The 22,423-nt window shown below is 33.1% G+C and overlaps 1 protein-coding gene across 20 annotated transcripts in view; it reads right to left on the bottom strand.

Annotated features, from left to right (window-relative positions):
• Positions 1–22,423, bottom strand: part of NRXN1 (neurexin 1) — a 1,047,547-nt gene that overhangs the window by 206,134 nt on the left and 818,990 nt on the right. The gene's annotated exons all lie outside the window — the stretch shown is intronic.

Raw genomic sequence — 22,423 nt, 5'->3', positions numbered from 1 at the left:
AAAAAAATAATAATTTTTAAAATGTGTTATGGTTCCAGTTAGTAAAAGAAAAAAAATCTAACAATATTCAACTACCCACTTGTGCACATTTGGGAAAGAATAAATGACTCCACCTTCATTTTGAAGAAAAATAGAGAATAACCTTTTAAGATTAAACAATTTATCAATCTCTTTTCTTCATTTCAGCCAGAATATGTTCATCAAACACAACTAAACCTACACAGAAACAAACCAATGATTTATACCAATATGCTCTTTGTATATGCTCACCAAGAAACATTTAGAATGGATGATGTGTGAACATTTGTGGACATGTTAGTTCTCAACCCGAGCTACTACTATTTGGAGTTTAAGGCCAATATTGATGATCAGTCTCCAGAGAGTTTACTGGTAGACAGATCAAGTCAGTAGGCTGTCATGGATATGCACTGAAATTCTAAATGAAGCCTTCTTGATTTAGTCAGAATTGTGTTCTACATGATTGCGACTAGATTTCCCAACTGTATCTGTCAATCAAAATTAAAAAAGAAGAAATGTAATAACTTTAATTTCTTTATAATTCTAGAGCCAGGACAAAACTTCCAAGTCTTTGTTAACTAGTACTCTACCAAGAATATAGCTTTCAATTAGTCAATTCATCTCTTTTTAAGTACTCCTTGTGTCAAAAAATAGCCTGCCTGCCACTCAAAGTCATTAGCTGAAGAGAAAAGATTGGATTTTGATTGAGAGTAGAAGAGATGGTAGGCTGTTTATGAAAGAATGCATAAAAATAACTTTTTTTAAAAGAAAGAAAACTCCATTTTGTTGATCAGTTTCAGTGTTTTTTTCCTAAAAGAAACTAATTTCTCCTCTGAGGGAGACTGAGACATTTTACTTTTCCATGTTACTCTGAATTTCTTGATTGGACTTGTATAATTCTAAATGAAACTGAACCATCTTTTTCAATAAAAAAGCTGTCATAAAAAATACTGATGCAGCCTTGGAAACTTACAAATGAAAAATCCATTCATCATTTTTCTGCAAATAAGTTTTGTTGGAATTTTTAAACAATTTAATAAATATTCTGAGCTTGGAAACACCACCACATTTAAGGAATCTCTCGACTCTGGTGTGTTGAGGGGTGGATGGGGATACACCTCAACCATGCTGGCTTCTGAGATTAAAAAAATTCTATCTATAGTGAAAACAATGCAAACTGAAAAGTGATTCTCCATCTCTTTCAAAGGAAACCTTTGCTGGTTAGGGCAGAAAAGGAAAAATAATTTAATGAGCCATTCGAAATACATTAATACTAATTCCTTAATGTTATTTGTGCTTAGAAAGAGATGGACTATCACAAAGAATTCAGGAAAATTATGAAAGTAAAATTAGAATGTTAATTATCACCTCTCACTGTCCTCTCTTAGCTGTTTGAAGGTGAAACCCCCCTGTTTCATTCTCCTCACACCTTTTATTTATTCTTCTTTCTTAAATAATTTTAACTTTGAATAGAATTTAATTGTCAGTCATAATTAAAATAAAACTGGCAATTCCTCAGACTGTTTCTTCCAGCGTATCAAAACATTTAACAATGGCCATCTTTTAAGCTGCATTACCCGCTGATTGTCAGGCTGAAGCCATCTTATTTTCTTGTTCCTTTCTTCTCCACACTCAAAAGGTCCCCAAAGAACAACCTTCTGAAGAATAGGAACAACAGCCCCATTAGTTTGTCATAAAACCAAAGTGATACATGTGTTTAATAACACAGAATGGTAGCCATGAAAGTCTGACTCCTCTTTGAGATGCTTTTTCGAAATGTGGGCCAAAGAAATCAGATGAGAGTTGAGAAGTGAAAATTAAAAGATAAAGAGTCCATTTTGTAAATGTATAAAAGTCTCAAAGTCACAGGACGAGAAATAAAGTTAATACATAGGCCATCATATAAACCTGAGCTGTTATTCTTCTAGGATAATGACAGTCATATCATTAATCAAAAATATTCATCAGTTTCCAACAAAGAGATTAAGTAGACAGATTAGACAGTTACTTTTTGCTAGACAAAGTTAATGTAAAGGTATGACAGGCAGTTGGAAAGTTGTTTTTTCAATATCCGAGCAATCAGTAGCTTGCCAGTAATGTATGTTTTTAAAGAAAAACAAAACAATAAAACACTTGTAATGAGCTGGTGAATATTATTATACCTTAGTTACATTTGTTTTGGCATGAATAATAAGTGGGGATGGTTTTGGAATTACAAATGTAATTGGAAGTTTTTAATTTCAACTTTACTAGACCATTCATATAGACTATTTTATCAATACTAAGGCAACATTGTGTAAGACTCTTTTCCAAGTCAACAGAAAAGAGTATTGTGGACAAAGTCTAATATTTTCCAAGTTTAACATTTTTTACTGATAGATAAATGAAAGTGGGAGCTGAAAGTGTTAACATATATGAGTATATTTAGTTTAAGCAAAAATTAGTTTTTAAAAACAAATAAGACTTATACATTCTTTTTCATATACACACACATATTCCTAAATAAAAGTGGTTAGTGTAGAGCTCTTATCTTTTTTTAAGATGATTTCCAAGGATATCTATCCAAGAATTGTTTATCATGGCAAAATATTAGACACAAAGTAAATGTCTGATAATGAGGATGTAGATAAAAAATATAGCACAAGAGATTATTCATCCTAACCCCTAGGATTCTGTACTTTAAAATTATTATTATTGAACTTGAAATGATTTTTATCAGTGAAGAAACAGGTATATCTGACTTCAGAGATCAAGAGATACCAGAAGGTTTCACTAAATGCGATCCAAATAACATATGAACCACCATCACCTGTGGTGTTTTTGAAAATGCAGATTCCCCAGACTCGCTGATTCAGAAAGCTCAGCATGTGATCGAGGAATCTTCATTGTTCAGAAGCTGTCATTCTTCTTATCTCTAAAATCTGATAACCATTGCAGCACCAAGTTCAGAACGTTACCAGATATTCTTAGATGTCTTAAAAAGATTCTGAGATACTCCAACGCATTCCATATTTATCCAAGCATTGAGGACAGCTTTGATGGATCTGAGCGCCTAGAGAGAGAGGTCAGGCAGCATTTTTAAATAGGAATGGGGAGAAATGAGAGCTATTACAGGCAGAAGAGAGTCTTCTCTGTCTTAAGGTAGTAGCAGCTACTCACTTCTATCTGATTGCTCTTCCACAAGAATGTAGACCACTTTGTCAGATATTCTGAATTTTTTTCTTTTACACAGTAGAGATTCTAATGTTTATGTGAACCATCCTGATTTGTACTGTTGATAACCAATTCAAAATATTTTAAATGTGCAATCAGGCACTATGTAAGCAAGCAAGCCATGTATGGACAGGGTCTGATTCAACAACAATTGATTTGCAACATTTGATTTTGGTAAACTATTGAAAAATATTATAGAATATTCTTCTATGCTCACATATACAACCTCCCCCCACCATGTATTGTTTACATATATAGAGCACAAAGAAGCAGTCTTCTCTCTATACTATAACTGCTAGGTGTAAGTGCATTAAACCTATCTATGCTACATTAAACCTATCTGTAAATAAATTATAGTTTTAACAAGTAAGACTTATACTCTGTGACAGGGACTAAATTAAACAAGAATCAGAGAGTGGTCAACATGGGACAGAAAAATTATAGAGGGTTTCCTAGGGAAGAGAGTATTTAAATTGGATCATGAAAGGTAATCAAGCTTTACAAAAAACATTTTAAATCACTTTACTAAAACTGTAAAACTCTATTATGCTAAAATCTTATTAGGCCAGTTAATATATAAATTTTAGTAACATGGGCATTTCAAAATTTTAGAAATATTAAAAACCAAAAAAAAAAAAATATATGGATTGGATTTAAAAGATATGGCATAAAGGGAGGCCAGAGAGAACACTGAAAATCAAGAAAGTAAGAATGAAAATAAAATAAAGCCCAAGCATAGAACCTACGAATGTTAACCAGTGTGTTTGCTGCTCTCAACTATCATCCTATCTTTGTAACAGAAATTCATGAAAAAAGTAAGGAAAAACACATTATGGCAAGTGTATTTTGTTTTTTCTTCTTAAGCCTGGTAACACTGAATACTATCCAATGCTAGGTTGAGGACCAAACCAAGAAATATGAGCTTGGAAGAGAAGGAAGAGAAGGAAGTGAAGGATGAGAAGGATGTGAAGGATGAGAAGGATGAGAAGGAAGGAAGAGAAGGAAGGAAGGAAGGAAGGGAGGGAGGGAGGGAGGGAGGAAGGAAGGGAAGAAAGAAAGGTGGACAGACGGACGGAAACATTAATCCACACCATGAGAAGAAGTAAGAATTATCTATAAATATGTAAAAGGACACGTGAAAAGGGAACATTGACCAATTGATCTCATTAGTGGGTATAGTTCAGAAACTAATGTACTTTAAACACAGTGGGGAGAATTTAGGTTAAATAATATTAAAACATTTTATAGCTATACGAGGACACTCAGGCAATGGATCATCCTATCAAGGGAATTCAGAGACACTTTTGGCTGGAAGACACTAATTTATTATGGGTTGATTTAAGTGTGATTAAAATCAATCCAGATACTAACCAAGGAGAGGCTATGTAACTTTCAGAAATCTATTTTATCTAAGGACAGAGAGAGCAGCAAATGTGCAAATGCTTTACAGCCAGATTAATCTTCTGTTAAAAATCTCCCACTCGTCATACAATTCCCTTGCAAAACTAACTTTAAATGACGCTACACCATCCATCCAAAGTTGTAAGTCAGGTATTCGACATCCACAGTCTGGCTCTAACCTAATGTTTCAACCATTTTTCTCACTTCTTCTAGACAGAAGCCATCCATTCTCATTAGACTGATCTACTTACTGTTTACCAAAGCTTGCAGACTATTGCCAGGCTCCAGTCCCATGTTTACCGAAGCTCAAATGCCTTAAATCCTTCTCTTCACCAATCTCAATTCTTTTCATCCTTTATGGCCAAGTTCCTCCTAGAACTCTGAATTCCAAACTAGTAATTTGTTATCTCAGAACCTGAAGAGTAACTGCTGTCCTTTTCCTTCATATCATACTCACCATGTGACCTCTCTTGCATTATTCTAAGTTATTATCAGGTAATGATTGAGTTATCGTGTCTCAGCTTCTCATTTAGACTATAACGTCTTTGTTGATGACCATCAATGCTTGTTACACTTTAGAGTACTCAAATGTTTTGCCTAGAGTAAATGCTTAGTGATTTTTTTTTATAGATTTGCTGATAAACCTTCAAAATCATTTCAAAGCTCTATAAAATCTATAGAGTTAATTTTAACAAGACTCCAATAGAATTTTAACAAGATTCTCTGTCTATAGATACCAATTTTAACAAGATTCCATTAAAATCCTTCAAAAAATATTTTAACATTCTCCAAAACTATGGCTATATTTTTTTCTCCTCTTCATTTTCATCTCTAGGATGGATTTCCAAAACAAAATACTGGCCTCTGAAAGTTACTAATATAATCTTTGTTCCTTCAGTAAGAAATACATTATTCCCTATCATTCCCATTTGAATGCATTTAGAATACAATTATCTTCCAAATTATAGCCACATGAATTTTGAGGACTGATGAGGAGGCACTGCCCAGGAGACAGGTTTGGGATTTGCAAAATACTCCTCAGTTTCTGCTCTTTTTAACTTGGAGGACACACTGTATCAACCAGTAAACTACCTTCACATTTGTTTGTTGTTCCTTTCTCTTTAGTTTCAAGCCTTACATGAGCCTTCACCTTCTCTGCTCTGGCTATATCCTTGCTCTTTTATTTCATACATGTAAACATTCATGCCCACTGTGAGTTTTCCTGACCACCCAAGACAACACTTTGAAAGAGAAAATAGAAAACTATGGAAAAGGTAGTGCCACACAATAGCACTGGTAGATACTGCCACCTACAGGGATTATATGAGTACCATGTTTAAGATCATCCATTTTAATCTCATGAAAAGGGAATCTCATTTATCACAATGAGGGAGAAATTAAACATATTTGAACTACATGGCTAAGTAAGAAGCTAACACCATCAAATCACCTTTGATTTAGAGTACAGAATAATTATATATGTATCTCTATATGTGTGTGTGTGTGTGTGTGTGTGTGTGTGTGTACATACATAAAATACGTAAATTACTCATTAACAGGGCTAGTAAAAAAAATAGGGCTATAAGAAAAAAAATAAAAAGACGCAGACAGAATAATATCAGATTTACCATTGGGATATATGTCTATAGCCAAGATGTTTGAGGGTTGAAGGTTTCCTCTCTAACATTCTAAGTTTAAAATATTTTATTTGTTGTAGAATATCCTTGAAGTGAATTATATAGGTCTTGCTTTCTTAAATATGGGATGCTGGATATTTACCTGGTAATTAATACCATCATTATAAATATATGCTATTGGATTAGTGAATAAAAAAGTATAAAAGAACATATTTTAAATACGTGCTATATAATAAATATTCAAACCATGAGTTTTTAAAAAACTTATTTAGAAATAATTTCAAATCTCTAGAAAAGAAAAAAAAATAACAAAGAATCCCCCCCAAATCACAAATACTCCCTATTATTAACATTTTCTCTCATGTATTTGTTCTTTTTCTCTCTTTACACACGCACGCGTGCGCACACACACACACACACACACTTATCTTAACCACCGATAGCAAACTATACATATATATATATATATATATATATATATATATATACACATACACACACACACATATTTCAGTGTGTATTTCCTAATAGGGATATTTTTATATAATCTCAGTAGAGTCATCAGCACAGTACAAGACATTATTTGATCTAACCTACCATCTATATCCCCATTTTATCAATTAATCTAGATATATCTTTAATACTACTTTTCCCCTCCAGAATAAGATCTAGGCTAGCAGAGTTATATATTTTTAAAGTCTTTGAAGAAAAAAGGTTTCTTCTTCAGCTATTTAGGCTCAGCTGTCACTTACCATCGCAGCCAAAAGGCAGGAATGTGGGCTGCTTCTAACTGCTTTTATTTGCTACTTCCTTAAACATATATTGGGCTCAGTAACAGCATAATAAAATATTTTGGAGTTATGGATGGGCTAAGATTAAATATCCAATATATAAGAGACTAAAGACCTTTTCTACAACGAAAGGACAGATTTTTTTGATATGTATTTGACAGCTCAGGGAAATTTCTGCTTACCTCCTGGTAAGTTACCTATGGTGCTATGGAGAGGTGACGTTTTATTTTATATGTTTATAGTGGAATTTTGTCAATAGTCTATGGCATGATAGAACTAAATGTATCACTTTCCCAGGCTTGATAAACACTTTTTGGAATGCTGGAAAAATGATAAAATCATGTCAGAAAAACAACTGGTGAAATTGATGGTCAATAAGCTTTAGGTGACTGAAAAAGCAATCTCTTTATAGGCTTCTTAGAGGAGAGGGAGGAAGGTTAAACTGGTGGTATGATAGTCATAATTCATTTAAAAAGTATTAACTACAACAGTAACTAAATAGATTTCTAAGTACATATTCCAAATTCCTTAAATGACTTAGAAAAAAATTATTGTAAGACAGTTGGATATGATGTTTCAAACATTTTGAGCCTAATATGGTGAAATACATTACTAAATTATGTCAGTTTCCTCAATGTAAAAAATTTCAATCAGGTTTTTTTTTTTTTTCCCCCTATATTAATCTAATGCTTGGGCAGTCCATTGCAAAGATGAGATTTTTCAATGGTTACTGAGTAGATTCCACAGTGTCATAGAATAAAATCAGGAAGTATATGCAAGGACAATAAAGAACATTTCAACTGGCCAGAATATAAATGACTAAAACTTCTATGAACTGATTTTTTTTCAAAGTTCTCCTTTTATTTAAAAAAATAAAGTTTAGTAGAACTGTATTCTTACATATTTATATGTTAAGTATACATTCTGGTTACTTTCTTCTAGCTTAGTATCTATGTAGTAATCAGTGACAGAATGGAATTCTAGAGTCTTACAGTGCCCTAAATCTTAAAAAAAAAGTCAAAATGTTTGCTGAGATAATAAATATGAAATAGAAAGATGTAATTATATATAATAATTTCTAACAGTGCAAATATTTTTAAGTGATTCATTTTAATGTTTAATGAAATAAAACAATATCTTTCCCAGCATTTAAGTTAGATTCCATTGTACCATAATCTTTGGATGAGATTTCATAATGGCAAATATCAAATGACTATGCCCTTGAGGTGAAATGGATCCTAGATAATTATAATAAGAAACCATGTTCTAGGTCATGTTAATGGGGGGGAGGTGGGGGGGAAGTATTTCATGGCAAGTAAATTAGATGGCTTATCTGCTAATATAAGTTTAACTTGTATGGTTTTTAATGGCATTTCTCAGAATTCTATATGGCTAAGTACATTACTATCCTCCAAATGGGATTTCATTTCCCAGAGCTCATTTGATCATAGAACATTTGTTCTTGGGAAGTAGATTACATTTACTCAAGCTAGTGTTTTTTGGATGAAGGTTAGAGAACATTGATCTAACATAAAGGTGGTTTTTCCCCTTCCCCAAATCGCTATATACACTCATAATACTTGGAGCTCTATCTCTACCAACACCATTTATTGACCTCTTTAATAGAATTCTTGGTAGGAACCATAAATGAGATGCCCCAAGGAGATGCTAGAAGGGATGTGCACCAACAGTCATTAAACGTGAAATTTATGTTAGCATTCTCCAACATTATTTTAACTTTTGAATTCTTATATGAAAACCCCATTAACTTAAATCTGAAAAACAGAAAGGGATGCCTAAATTTAAAAAAAAAAAATTTCCCTTACGCAAGCTCTTGATATGGAAAAATTCATCAGCTATTATGTGTAGTTGTTGTTGTTATTATTAATACAATTAATTCTATAATACACTGATAATATAAATAATGTCACTGTTATTATATAATGGAGGTTATGTATTATTTTACCATTATACATTGAGTTTGACAGCCTCTACCAACAGAATCAGCCTTACAGCAGCCTTTTATCTATTGGTAAGACTTCAGTGACCCACCTGACATGGCAAAGTTTCCCAAACACGCTTCAAAAACTTAATATTTTGTTTATTTCACTTTTTTGAGCTCAGTGTTAAGATGTAAAAACCAAAGGAAAAGAGGCACAATGTCTTTAACTCACATTTGGGTAAAAAAAAAAAAAGAGGAAAGACGACTAAATAGGATCTTACTCATCCACAGAGAACAGCAGATCATTAAAACATGTTTTTGACTGCATAATTTTGATGAGAACCTGCCACCTCTGTTGAATCCTCTCTACTTTCGAGGTGACTGAAACCTGACCTTATATTCTGGAAAACATCTGGAGTAATGGAGAAAACCATGATTTTAATTACTCTTAATAAGCTTCCAGTAATAAAAGGATTAGGTGTCCAGTTAGAAAACACGGCAATTTTCCACTGGAATGGTTAGAAGGAGTAGATATTGTGTTCCTGAGGAATAAAAGTATAAAAGGCTTTTTAGTCAATTGGGTGACAGGATTAGATTTAGAAAATAAAATTAAAGAGAAAAAAAGTCTTGCTGCTTACTAAAGAAACTTTGAAATATAAGACTAGCTCTAGTCCCATTAAAAACACAATATCCTTTTTTTTTAAAAAAAATACTTTATATTTTTCATTTTAATTAGTTCCAAGTATATAGTACATTGGTTAGACATCTATATAGTTCATAAAATGATCCCCCCAATTGCTCCTTCTCTCCCCTGACCCTCCACCTAGCCAACACACAATACTCTTTTAATAATATTTCTCTTTCTGACAACTTTTAATTTAATGTCACAAGTCAGAACTCTGGATTAAATCTGAGGTACTTTCAATATCCAGAGTTTCAGATTTCAAATTCTGTAACATCGTTATGTCCTGATGTCACCTTAAAAAATAAAAATTAAAAGAAAAAAAAGGATTGCAGAGAGTGGCAGGACAAGAAATACAAGAAAAAAAAAAGTTGTGTACACAATCAGGTTAACAGAGGGAGCGTTTTCTTGTAAAATGAAAAATAATTGCAAAGAATTACACTTGTTGAGTTATATACACTATACTAGATATTTTAAGAGAGGAAGTCACCCATTCCACTATAGTTCCCTACATAATAATTTTTCTGCCACCTAAGGTTGCTGTGAAAGTGAGAAGAGATCTGGTCAATAAACAATGAGATTCTCAATTAAAACATAAAATATTGAGCAGACAATGTCTACTCGTGGAAGAGAAGTATTATTCCTTTTCTGATTGATATTGTAATAAAGCTTCTGTATTCTACATCCTTTTCTTCAGTAATTGTTTTTTTCTCATAAATATTTTGCTCTATTCCATTTCTTTGCATTATGAATTCCTTATAACAGAGACATTGTCATCCCCTATACTCCTTATACTTCCATCTCTTCGCCTTTCTTCTCCACCGAGATCTCATCCAATACTCCAGCCTTTCATTTTTCTGCTAATACATTATCACGAGAATGTTTCTCCAAAAATGTCATAATTTTCAAAAATATAATTTTATTTTTCTCTGAGTTTTCAAGATGTTCAGACACTTTAAGATTAAGCATAGAATAGTTTTCCTCTAAAGTTACACTTTAGAATTACTTAGCATATCTGATTTAAACAAAGTAATTTCATTTGATTCTGCCTAGGGATATTTGATAGAGTAATATATAATTAAAATAAATAAATTAGTAGTAAAAAGCAAAATTATCTCTAATCTCTCTTTGAAAAAGTTTGTGGGAGTAAAAATTAGAATATACTGAAAAAACTTGAGATATGCTCAACTCAAGTCACCATTGTAGAGAGACTCATGCAAATTTTAAGTTGGTTTCAATGCCTGGAGTAGAGGGAACAGTAGCGCCAACAGTTGAAATTACATTGTACATAAACCCCTCAGTAGAATCACATGGTCTCATCACGCTACAGACAAATCCCAATGGGGATGCTAATGTTTTCCTTTGGTGAGTTATTTCACTCTTTAGGGCTATTTTTAATGTCAAGCACACAGCACAAGGCTGGACACAATTAAGTACTGAATGAATAATGCATTAGTGATGGAAAAAAGTGAGAAAGAAATCTAATTTTGCTATTTGTATGAGCCTTAATCCTAAAAGCAACAGGATATCAAACAAAAGTAGCTGATTATATCTTGATTTTTATTTCTATTGCTTTTACATTTGGGTTAAATATAGTTTAAATAAACAAAGCTTTTATATTTAGGCTAAAAGCCAATATACACAAGTCAAGTTGTTTTTGAATAATCCTCTTTTGCTGATTCATGTTCCAAAACCTTACCCTACTCGAAATTCCTCTCCTTGCACTTTTCATCCGTTAACATGCTACATCCCCATACTTTGTCAATCTTCTGGGCAGCCTTATCCTAATCTTTCAATTTATTCCTCTTTTGAATATATTTAGCATTTATACTCTGTACCACTTATTTTCACATATATATTTTATAGTGTTAACTTTTAAATATGTCTACTTCCAACATAAAGAATGTCTTGCAAAAAAATTGTTTTATCTCATTTTGATTCCCCTATGACATTAAGCACAGATACTATGTTTGATGGGTATTCTATAAATATTTACTAGATATTTCAGATGAATGATAAAAGACCCCTCTCACATTTTGTACCTTTAGGAGGTCAGAGTTTCAGCAAGCATTGTAGTTACACAAATTTCTACATATCAAGATTGCCATAATTGCACACTGCTAGGAGGAAACTGGACTGATAATGCATTCTTTCAAGTAAGGGTCTTAGAAGATTACCAGGTAAAGCTGATTGCAAACACCTAGAGGATAAGATGTACACCTTATTTTTATCTGTATCCTTCTTAGCACCCACCCACATGGCTTTGCAAACTATATTATAAATGAATGTTTACTGAACAAATGAAAGAAGGACTAAATATTGAATTCAAAAGGATTAATCAAATCCTTTTATGAATAGTTGATTGCCTCTAGCCACACTCTACCAGGTACAGAGCTGGCAAAGTAGAAGAATCCACATAACTTTTCTTAAGATTTCTGGGAAATTAGATATTTAGATAACTGCATTTGAGAATAAAATATTTTAGTACACTCTATATGTAGGGTCTACCTCTGGACACCTGCATCTCTAGTGTAAAAGAGAGTAAGAAAAGGCAACTGAACAACAGATGTTATACCTGGAGAAAAAGTGATTCCTTGAACTGTTAGTAAAATTAGTACTGCTCAAAAACTTTGTTGTAATATGAATTTACATACAATAAAAATAAACTCTAATCTATATTACCAACACCATCCTAGTCATATAAAATTCAGAATTCATACACTATACTTGGTATTCTTACTTTCAAAAACTTCCCAATGGCTGCATTCATTTTCTAACCTACTTGCAAAATTAGGAAAAAGCCATTCAATTACTCCTGGCTTTATCATAGTTAAAAACAAGTTTATACCATGAAAAACAATCTTAAACTATGCAGTGTCTTCTTTTAGAAAAAGCAAATACAAAAAGAAAAATTGTTTTAGCTGGAGATCCCATGCTGTCTTTTAAAGCACTGAAAAGTTTCAGGCTTTATCATTGAAGCCTGTTAGACTGATGTACATGTGCTACTTGTCCTCTATAAAAGAAATCCTAGCTTACAAATGGGGTCTGGGTATGAAATGGATACTGGGTTGAAATGTGACTTTTGGGAACTAAGACTATTTCCGACTGTATAGAGTTCCACAGGTTCTTTAGTCATGATTTGGGAGAATGGTGCTTGCTGACTTTCATGTGCCCCTATTCTCACATTCATTTTCATAATATATTTACGAAAGCAGGTACATGTTTATAGAACGCAAGTAGCACAGATGAGAATCTGATACCTGTGAGTACTAACGTAATATATTTTTGAGAAAGTTGTAAAAGACATTTAGAACCCAGACACTTAGAAACATTGTTTGGGTAACAATAGTGTGTTCTCCAGAGGCAGAAAGCTCCACCATTTATTGACTGTTTCACATGGAAAGTTACTTAACCTCTGTGTTTGTGAATTTCCTCATTAATAAATCAAAGGCTAATGGAGTTGATATAAAGAGTAAGTTTTTTTATTCAAGCAGAGCATTCACTACATTGCTCAATAAATTTAGCTCTTGTTAGTACTATTACACAAATACATGAAAGACAAAGTCCAATTTCTCTAGTAGATAAATTGTTCACATCACCATTCTCAACATCATTTAGTTTAGCTGTTTGTTTGTGTTTTTTTTTCCTGTACACATGTCCAGTACTAGATATGTACCTGCATATCCAGAGTGCCAGTTGGTTTTCTGGAAAGATTCTAAGCATTGGCATACTCCTCTCTTTCTCTCTGGCTCTTACACAGTTGAGAAGTGCAATCAGAAAGTGTTCCTAATGCTAATGTTCACACTGCCTAAGGATAAAGAGACACAAAGTTCAATCAGATTCTCATTAACAAAGTGATATCATTTGGAATGAGTACATATCTGCCATTTTAAAGCCTGCCCAATAACTGTTGGCTGAGGATTCACCTGAGCCCTGAGGAATGTGATAATTCCTAAGTCCACGGAGGGCACACACCCAGAGAAAGTGCATAACGACAACAACGACCTTTATTTTGGTGTGGATGTGCCAAAAGAAGGTTAAATATACAGCGTGTACAGTTATCTCTGTTTGAAAGCCTGGTTTCCAAGATCATATTAAGAGTATGTTTTCCCTAAGAACACAATTCTGTGTAGTGAAAATAGAGAACTTTATACAATGTACAGCTTTTGCCTAAAATATAAGAGAAAGGAGGAAAGGCTTTGCTACAGAAGAGGCCACTTACTGTTTGTTAAACGTAACTTTTAAAAGTGATTCCTAGATAAATTTATATCATGAACACAAATAGGTGTCACTTACTTTATAGAACCTATTTTACTGTCACTGGAGCCACCTGCTTGTGAAAGAAATAAAGTGAGAATTCAGGGGACAGCTGAGCCACAAAGACAAAGGGTGGCCGTTTTGTTAAAGTTACCACCAAGAAACTGATGGGAAAGGAGAGCTATATTCAAACGAGTCACTAATAATGAGAAATAACTTACATAATCATTCTACACAGAAGACAAAGCAGAACATTGATTTCTATATACTTAGAGAAACAAGTGATACAGGAAACCATGTTTCCTTATCTATAATAGTTGTAAAAATTTAAGAAAATAGGCAAATTTTCTTTGCAAAGCTCCCAGAAAAGAAAAATGGCAGTGCTAGGGTGGCCCTTGTACTTCTCAGGCCTTTCCTCGACTCACTAATCTATCCATAAACTTGTTCGATTCATTAAAGTTTCCTTGAGAATAAAATGATAGCTTAAATCGGAATAAAAATAGAAAACAGTTCAACAAAGACTTTAAGATAATATATATTTCTAGATCCAGACATTTTCAGCTTATTTCAAATGATTCAACTTCTGTGAATGTTCATTTTTTTTTCTAAAACATCACAAACTCCTAGCATCTTAATATCTGTTACATCAAACTAAATATTTAAAACATTAAAGTCACTCTTTTTCCCACAAAAACTACCCTTTCTCTTTCTTTTTTTTTTTTTTAATATTAAATATTGGCATCCTTTCAGTTTTCCAAATTAAAGACAAAGAGTGCTCTACAACCAATTTCTTTATTTTTCACATGTTAGTTACCTAATGTTACTAATTATCTTAAAGAATGTGTCCCGTCATCTTTCAGACTCATGTCCTTGTCAAGCCTATCTTAACTTCCAATTCCTGATCTTAACTCATTTCCTTGCCACCATTCCTCTCTGTTGTCCATCATCTCCACACTGGTACCAGAGCTGTCTCCAAATAAATGAATCATTTACTGCATTGCTCAATCATAGAATTCTATGACCCCACCCTTTTTCTCTATCTCCCATAATTACTGAGGCTTAAAGACTTTGTCCATATATGCTCTGCCCAATATGGTAGCCACTAGTCCCATGTCCTTAAATTTAAATTAATTAAGCCTGCAGAAAGTTCTATTGGATAGAATGCCTATATAGAAATTGTTCTGGTCATAGAGAAATTCTACTTCCTGAACAGTTCAATAAATCCACTCATGCATATGTTACATCCTTTATTTGGCCTGCCCTTTTTCATAGAATATTTTTTTCTGATCCTCATGATATAATTTCAATGTGACCACATGAGTGAAGCCATACCTGACAACCTTGATGGAATTTATTCTAGTATTCCTAGGCTCCCACAGCACATCGTACATACCTCTGATAAAATTTACTATACTGCACTTTAACTTTCTTCTTACCCAACTAGCCCTTCCACAAAACTATAAAATACTTGGACATACCTTTTTTAATCTTTGTATATACTGCTTTTAGCTCAGTGCAAAGCACACAGCAAATATTTTAAAATATTGAATGTTGATTGGATTCTGTGCGTACACCTTTGGTGATTAATCTGCTTGAAAAGAATCAGTAGTCTTGTCTCAAGAAAAGACTTAGGACCCTGGGCCTAGTCTTTTTTCATTATCACTCATAAGAACTCTCAGTCTATTAGCCTCAATCTTCAACTTTTCACCTTCACATCACAATATGCTTATCGGTAGAAGTACTGATGCCAAACAGAAGTAGCATTGCAATTCAAAGCACCCATTGGGTCTAATCTGGGACTGAAACTGGTGCCTTTTATAGTTCTTAATACATATATTTTTGTTCTGTTGATGAATTCCCCCAGTATTCCTGGAGAACACTGATAATTCTCTAAGTAGATTCAATTACCTTTAAAGAAATCATGCTTAATCACTTTGAGATGATCTGAGCTTTGCTCAAACTACAATTCAGTGAGCTGACCTAGAGCTAATCATCTTTCAGCACTTCATTTATCAAAGAGACAAGCATAACAATGGGTGGATTCCAACACACAGTCTTTTAGAATAATCTATATTAATTAATTCCTATTAAGGAGATTTAAACAGTACTTGCAATAGACAGTGAGCTTTATGAAGACAAACACATTCATATTCTTGGAAAAAACAGTCCTCATTCTTGGTGTGCTATCTACATTGAGACATCACCAGAACTAGTGAAGGGCATAACTGAAAAGTGCTAAAATGTCTATCTAGGATATTTAATTCATTCTCTGTATAGAATGAAGCTCATTCATTTGTGCAAAGCTCTTACCTGTTGATAATTCTATATTCTGCTAATTTTAATATTTTTCTGAAGAAGCAAAAATAGATTACTGCTAAATGCAACTATATGGATTTATATGTCCTTTTGTACATCTTTACAATTTCTCAGGTGAAGAGATTATAAGTATTGTAGGGTAAAGGAGAATCATTCAGGCATTATGTATTATAGACCTATTTTTGTTTATTTATACTCATAACTACCTCTATCTTCTGGGATTACTAAAACTATCTCTCATTTCTACTGGGACCTAATCCTCCTCATATTTTACCTCTATAGAGTGCTTAGGAACGGCCACATTGTTATGTCATCTTGCTTTCCAGCCCAGAGTTGATAGTTCCAGAAACAAGTCCAAATTGGGCCAATCACAGTACTGTGACTCCCTAAATAAATTTAATTGGTCAGAGGCGAGTATTCCACCTACCTTTCTGAATCTAGAGCCAAATATCTATCCCCATATCCATCCAGGGATATTTAGACTTCCAATATTTTCCAAAAACAATTCAGGTAAATTTCCCACAGGGTGCTAAAGATTAAGGGAACAAAATGGGAGCTATCAGAAATCAAGTTTTCTACCACAAGGAAAATATGCAGTCTGTAGTGTGATAGAATGAAGCTGACATCCTGAGAGAAGCTGAGAGCAAAACCAGACTGATTCCTGACAGTGCCTGAATCCCTAGGGTTGGACCTTAGCACACTTCTTCTCTCAGCTTGGTCATTCAAGGCTTCCCTCCATTCTGGGAGCCAGTAAATCTTTCTCATTGTTTGACTGATTCAGGCTGCATTTCTGACGGTTACAACCAAAATAATTCTCATATTCATTAATAGTGCACACTAAAATGCACAAAAAGCCAGTAATATTTCACACTCCCCCCCCTAAAAAAAATTCAATGAAAGTGAAAGATGTTTATTATGGGAACAAGATATTCAATACTATATGATTGAAAATGTAATCCTTTTATATATTCCATGGTTATTTTTGGCATCAAGAAAAGTATTCAGGGAGAATGCCTCCAGCAATCCCAAGTCTCTAGAGTAGTATGGACAATGTCCAAAAAGCAATTATTTGGAAGTATACTCATCTACTGTTTTATTTGAGGCCCTCATAGACACATATACAGCTCCCTCATCACAAATTACAAAACCTATGAATTAGCACGGAAAGAAAGGAAGAAAGAAAGGAAAGACAGAAGGAGGAAAGGAAGGAAGGGATGGATTTTAGTATTTTAATTAAAATGTTGACAAATTTATATATATTGACATTCAAAATGTTACTCTCATACACTGTTTCTAAGAGTACAAGTTGATATTATATAAATTGATATGATTTTCTGTAGAACAATGAACAATACATGTTTAACACCTTAAGATTTGACAGTATCTTTCATCTTATTTTTCTCCCTCCTAGAATTCATCTTCATAAAAAATGATGCATATATAGAATATTTTTCTAAAAAGATGTCAGCCATCTTTTTTCTTTATAACTGAAAAACTGAAATGTGTTTATCTAGAGAGAGGGAATGAATTAAATAAGTGTGATATATTTATATGCTGGAACTATATGCAATTAATAAAAATGATGACAAAAGTTTTCATGGTTGACTGAATGAAAAATTGTATTACAAGATAGGATAACATATTTCTGTTGTCTCAAAGAAAACATTTTCAAATTAATACATATGCAAATAAATATATACACATTACTTTTGGAATCAGATATAAGTATTAGATGCTATTTTTTAAAGTTAAAATTAAAAAAATAAAATTCATGTAATGTGTTGTAATTAAATTGGGTGTGGATATACCTTGGAAACTCCAAAAATAAAGCATTCTTTCTATCTCTGGGTAGTCATCCTAATGGCTCTTTCTTTCTGGAGGTCTTTTTTAAATAAATAGGGTAGCAGGTAATGTAGTGTATGCAAAACGGCAAAGGGCTCAGCTCCAGATGCCTGGGTTTTAGCTCGGGTTTTGCCATTTAATGGTTAAATGACTGGAAAATTGTTGATCTTGACTTCTCTTGTTTTATTTTTTATCTATAAGAAAAGAATACCAATGCCTCTTTCCCCTCCATCTCTATGTGTTTCTGCAATGTTCAAATATCTGCATAAATGTAGATATATTTTTTAGCTATAGAGCATTAATATAAGCTTATGTTATAAATAATTGTTAAAAAAAACAAGGAGGAAATTGGAAAACCAAAGTAACAAAATCCAGCAAAAGGAAAAGGAAATCAAAATAAATCAATAAATATAAAGTTTTATGCTACACTTTCTAATCCTTCTCTAGTTCCCTCTGAAGTGAAAGTATAAGAATATGTAATATTAAATTCCACCTCTTTTCTCAAACATCTCTGTAGAACTGGGTAGAAGTGAGCTCTGACTGTACACAGTACAGCTACTGGTTTCAACCTCCTGTCATAAGTAAAGCATGTGCAATTCATAAGCCACTAAAACTGCTACAGAAAAATATCCTTTTGATTGTCTTTTAATCACACAGCATAATAGAATAATAACACTTTCAATGAAATGCCTATGATGTTCCAGGGGCTGTGCTGAGGACTCTGTGTGTATTCTCTCAGTTAAGCCTCACAACAATATAATTAGTAGGCATTATTAAGTAGCCAAGTCAAGGACACATAGCTGTTCAGAGGCAGTGTGGAGATTAAAGACCATGTACTTAACTATTGCATTAAAATGCCTTCTGTCACGTGATGTGGACGGATGTTGGGATGGAAAAGATATAGGTTCTGACTCTAAGAATACTTACATTTAGCAGTGGTGATAAGGCATGCATATATTTCTAAATGAAATCAAATTGAGATATTTTCCACATTGATTTCCCTCCATGAGGAGTTGGCATTGTATCTGTCTTGAACCTAAGCTTCTTAACCAGTTATTCGAGCAGAGAAAATGGTATGTGTAAAGATATAACATGAAAACACAAACATATATTTTCATAATATTTACATGTGAAATATGCATATTATATATTACAGAATATATGGAATACTCTACGTATATGATAAATACAACATACTCCTTTGAGGGCAGAATGTGACTAATTAAAATTTATAAAACTTTACATAATAAGCACTCAGAAATAGTTATTTAATAAGCGCTAACAGCTGTATTTTTGAGAATATTTGTTTCAAGGTTTGTACAGGATGAATTTGGGCATGGGGTGGGAGTAGCAAAAAAAGCGTTACTAGAATGGTAGAAAAGTATAGTCCAGCAGCAGAAATTAGGGCAGTAAGAATGAAAAGAAAAGAACAAATATTATAGGAGACAACACAAAGAAAATCAGCCAGTCTTGTTGAATCTGTGTTGAGAATAAGTTCAAAGATATCTTTTAAAGTGTCGGCCTGAATTTCTGGGGAAAACACTATTGATAATAAAGTGAAGAGAAAGATTTATTTGGTAGCAAAATCTTTCAGACATGTTTCATGTTTAAGTTTGAGGGGTCGTAGGAGACTTTTTATGACTGAGTTAGAGCTAAAAATATAAATTTGGGAGTAATCTGAAAGAAGAGAGGTGAAGCCTTGTTGGGAGCAAGTAAGATAACCAAGGAAAAGAATTATAGGAAAAGAAACAAAGCTGAAGGAGCAAGAATCTTCAGGAACATCCACAAAAAGTATGGGTGGCAGAATAAGTCGAAATAGGAGGAAGGATAGAAAGAATCACAAGAATCTATTCTTTTTCCACTATACCATATTCATTGTTTCTGAAAATTTAAATAGCATCTATACCACTGGTACATTTGTCTTTCTACATGTCTATGCATCATTCTTTAGAGCCCAGCAAGATGTGAATGTAGTACAAAGTGCACAACTAAATGTCTGTTTTCCAGTTTTCATCCATTTAAGTGTAACACATTTCCTAGTTAAGCCATTCATCACTATTTGCTAACATTCATAGACAGTGCATTTTCTTACATGCATTTACTTCATAAAACACAAGAAATTAAATTATGTTTAAACAGGGTGGTGTCTAGCATAATTGGAAGAGAAAGAAAGGGTTCTTGACACTATTATCCCTAAGTTTATGTCCTAATTCTGGTTTTTCAGCAAATGGTTTACTTTGAAGTGTCCGATTGATGAAGGCAATTAAAAAGTAAAGTTCTTTGTGAAGGCAACAAAGACCTTCTCTTCAGAAACTAAGAAGCTGAGTTTTAAGTCACTGATTTGTTTCAGACACAGCTGTATTTTGTTACAGTATAATATTTACGGCATCACTGGTGAAATACGGCTTGTAATAAGGGCAAAACTGATTGCTGGAGACATCGGTCTCCTTAAGATAGAAAAGGTTAACAATTCCTTCTCCACCACCTATTGGTTACACTGTTTATTCAAGGATAGACGTTTTTTGGCATTTGTAAAGAAACAATCGATTCCATAAAATATTATTAGAAGTTCACAGAGATAGTGAAGATTTTCTGGTCAGGATGAGATAAAGACTGTCTAAGATGGGGAAAACCAAAGATCGCCCACCATTCATCACATGCAAGGTAACTACCTTCCTCTAAGTTCACTCAAGCAGAAAATGAATAGCTGCCAATGTTGATTGCAGAAATAGAAAATTCTGCTTCCAGGATTGAAAGTCTCTTTTTCATTTTTAAAAGTTAAAACAATATGCTATATAATTCTGCTGAAATAGCAATAGGGCCAGACTTGATAAGATCACAGTCATTACTGATTAGTTGCTTCTTGATGTGTTTAGAGAATTTAACAATGATATAACTAACAGATGCTCAAAAGTAGCCTCAAATCCAACAAAGGCAGACATTCTGTTTTCAAATCTTGGTGAATTATTTTGGTTTCAATGCATAGTATTAAGAATGGAATTTCATGAAGACAACAATTTTTAGATCTTGACTATTTGAAGTATCACAAACTGTATTAATTTTTCATTCTATCACTGGAAAGTTTCAAACTATATTTTGCCCCCACTGAACCAAAGCACCTCTCAAAACAGACCTACTGCAAAAGATCAACTTTTGTGCATTATCTCTGAGTTATCAATAGGTGCAATAAAAAATACAGCTAATGGTTCAAATTAATTTATGTCATTAAAGCTGACACAACTAGTATGAAGATCTCAAGTAGATAAAATGTATGCTTTACGCGATTGATAGTTGAAGAAACATTCAAGGATGCAGCCCTGTCCTTCATTGGGATCCTCTGCCTGTAAGAAAAAAAGGCTATGAAAGGGGAGATGCAAAAGAAGCAATGAACTAAGGAATAATCTTGGGAAAAGAAGGGTAGTACACTGTTACAAAATAATGAGGACGTTTACTTTGTGATTGCTTATTGATGCTGGAGACATTTGCAAAATTATTTTGATTGACATGATTATGCTGTGGAAGAAAAAAATTCTTCAATGTTTAAGACATTATGAAAAACATGTCCTGATTATTTTACAGCCAAATATTCTAAATGTTTACAAAGAAAAAAAAAACAAACTGTTTTCATGATCATTATAATTTGATAGATGAGATAACATGCAGGATTTGTGACTTGATTGTGAAGATTCTGTATCAAATTCAGCAATAAATAACCCGTGGGTTTGGCTACAATCAAGTTGAATGTTTTTGGCTTTTCTAATATGAAGCAATAAGAATCACAGGGTGCAAAACTGAGTATGATCAAGAGTTTATGCTTTTTCTTTTATCAGGTTAGATAGAGCTGCTAGTACTGATGAGGTGATAACGAAAGAGGAAAAAAAGCCTTTTTGTTAAGATGAAATCTATCAGCGATTTGTTACAGAAATATTTACAATAAGGAAATGTAAGCAGGTAAATGTACCCTAAATATATCTTAAAGAATTGCTCAAAAAAGACTCAAATGGATAAAAGAATGTCCCAAAGTATCCTCAGTGAGACTTGTCGAACATTATCCGAAGAACTCTAACTCAGATTTGTGATATTTTTCTTTTGTTTATTTGCTGCAATAAGACAAATTTTTGAGAATTCTACATAATTCACTGTATTTTTTAAATACAACAATGTGAGATTATTTCCTGGGCTTTCAAAACTTAAAATTATATACACCATTTTTTGAAGATAGTGCTTCATTGAATAGTGGCCTACTTTAACATAAAAATTGACTTAATATTTGATTACAGATGGCATGTGTTATAGTGTCTATAATTTTGGACATTAGGTTATT

This window comes from Pteropus vampyrus, unplaced genomic scaffold (genome assembly GCF_000151845.1).
Source record: "Pteropus vampyrus isolate Shadow unplaced genomic scaffold, Pvam_2.0 Scaffold91, whole genome shotgun sequence".
NCBI lineage: Eukaryota > Metazoa > Chordata > Mammalia > Chiroptera > Pteropodidae > Pteropus > Pteropus vampyrus.
The sequence above is the reverse complement of the archived record's forward strand: the minus strand, read 5'-3'. Positions and strand labels throughout refer to the sequence as shown.